The sequence below is a fragment of the Mus pahari genome, chromosome 21 (assembly GCF_900095145.1).
Source record: "Mus pahari chromosome 21, PAHARI_EIJ_v1.1, whole genome shotgun sequence".
NCBI lineage: Eukaryota > Metazoa > Chordata > Mammalia > Rodentia > Muridae > Mus > Mus pahari.
Window position 1 is genome coordinate 49083336 of NC_034610.1, and position 2498 is coordinate 49085833.

The 2498-nt window shown below is 42.7% G+C and overlaps 1 pseudogene; it reads right to left on the reverse strand.

Annotated features, from left to right (window-relative positions):
- Positions 1 to 572: 572 nt before the first annotated feature.
- LOC110337988 overlaps positions 573 to 2498 on the reverse strand; it is a 2663-nt pseudogene continuing 737 nt past the window's right edge.

The window sequence follows — 2498 nt, forward strand, 5'->3', positions numbered from 1 at the left end:
TCCACTACCCAGAGTCCTATTGTCTTTATCTGTTAATTGGTGGAGGGATACAAGTTGATTCCACTAGTCAACTATTATGAATAGTGCCATAAGAAACATGGGAGTGAGTGTGTCCTTCACACATGGATAGATCATGAGTAGTTATGGTTGCAGGGTTTATTGTTTTGTTTGTGTTTGTTCGCATTTTGCAGCTCTGGGCTGGTTTTGTATGACTTCACTAGTGACATTCTTGTGGTGTCCTGGGATATGCTTCATATATCCTGGTCCACACTGCCCTTCCAGTTTTGTTTTGTTCTGTTTCTAATGTTTGTAAATGTTATTATTCTTTATTGTTTTATCTTTATACCCTCAAATATTACCAGAGTTCCTGGTTATTGACAAATATTTGGTTAGATCAAATTAGTGAAGGAGATGTCCATTTGCTTCTCTGAGGCACATTTGCTTGCAAACAGTCTGTCCCTGATTCAGCATGGGGATTTGAAAACATCCTTGCCTACAGCATGGCGTCAGGCAGGCTGGGCTTAAACAGGACTCTCGAGTGAGGAGTGCATCAGCAAAGAGCTGTTTCAGCCTCAATATTCTGCATTACAGGGATATTCCTCCATGTTTACTGTCTCAGGCAACAGGCAGACCCTCCAGTTTCTGTTGAAACTAAGGATAGTGGCCATCTCCTCGTCACTCAAATGGAAGTCAAAGACCTGACTGTTCTGTATAAATCCTGCCGTCACAGACTTTGGGATCTCCACCACATTCTTCTGGATGTGGAACTGAATCAGAACCTGGGCTGAGGTTTTCTTGTGCTTGGTGGCAATCTCTTTAATTTGGGGGTCCTTTAATAGTGAAAGGCCCTCTGGCTTGGTGCTAGGCCTGTCTGGGGAGCCTAGAGGACTGTAAGCCATGACAGTGATGTCCTTGGAGTGACAGTACTGGCTCAGTTTTTCCTGGGTGAGGTAAGGGTGACATTCAACCTGGTTGGTCACTGGCTTATGTTTCAGTCCAGGCTTGTTCAAGAGCCTTTCAGTCTGGAAGTGGTTGAAGTTAGAGATGCTCAGAGCTTTCACCAGGCCCTGGTTCACCAGTTCCATGCTCTCCGAGACTTCCAAGAATGTTGTTTTACTGGTGAGCATATTGCCTTGATCATCTTTGGGGAATAACTCCTATGCCGGCTGACGTCCTTGTGGCCAGTGAATAAGATCTCTATCTGTATTATCTATTCAAATAGCCCAGCTTCAGATCCATGAAGGTCTCCTGAAAGGCTTCCTTTAGGAGTTTATTTCTCAAAGCAGGTGGGTCACAACTTGCTGATGATAAAGAGATCCTCCTGCTTCATCTTAGATCTCCTCCTGGAGGGCTTTTCCCACCTCGTTCTCATTGCAATATGCGTATGCACAGTCGATATGGTGCTAGCCAGCGTCAATGGCCGCTTTCACAGCTTCTTTGACTTGGTTTGGGGGAAGACTTCCAGGTGCCCAGACCCACACTAGGCATCTTGGCTTTGGTACTCCACTGTTGCTGCCGAAATCTTTCTAAGAGCGGATTCCAGTTTTGTGCCTGCCCTTCCAGTTTTTAATAATGGTCTTCTTAACATGACTGCAGTGACAACTTGCTTCCATATTAATTTTACCTCTCAAATGATTAGTAGTGTTGAATATTTGCTGTTTTAAACATCTCTTACCTGTGGGTCTTTGTTTGAGAAGTACTTGCAGACGTCTTTTTTTTTTTTTTTTTTTTTTTTTTTAAATATTTATTTATTTATTATACGTAAGTACACTTGTAGCAGTCTTTAGACACTCCAGAAGAGGGAGTCAGATCTTGTTATGGATGGTTATGAGCCACCATGTGAGCCACCATGTGGTTGCTGGAATTTGAACTCCGGACCTTTGGAAGAGCAGTCGGGTGCTCTTCCCCACTGAGTCATCTCACCAGCCCCCACTTGCAGACGTCTTGTTGGACTTCTATCTGTTTGTTTCTGTGCTGCCTATCATTCGGGAGTAAAACCTCTGGAACCGTGAGCCAAATCAAAATCTCAGGAACTCATAATGAGTGTGCAATAAACACCGATTAAGCTGCTAGAAGAAATGCTATGATAAATATTATTATATCACCTTCTCTCCCCTTTCTCAGTGGTTACAAGGTCATGGGTGTCATGGCATCGGGGTCTTCATGGGTAAGAACACCATGAGAGTTCCTAAGAACATGTAAGGAGAGCACCTCATGGCACAGAGGCCTTATTTCAAAGGAGCCTGCTGGTCAGAATATATTATCTTTATTTAGCATTTATATTATACTTTTACACTTTCAAGGCCTGTTCAGATTTTAAGTAGATATTTGTTTAAAATTATTCCCACATTATCTTTTGTGAGAAGATAACTGAGGCATGCTTCCAGTTTTTAATTTCTGTATCTGGTATTTGAAAATTCTGACCTTGTTATGTTAGTACAGTAAATCTCTCTCTCTCTCTCTCTCTCTCTCTCTCTCTCTCTCTCTCTCTCTCTCTC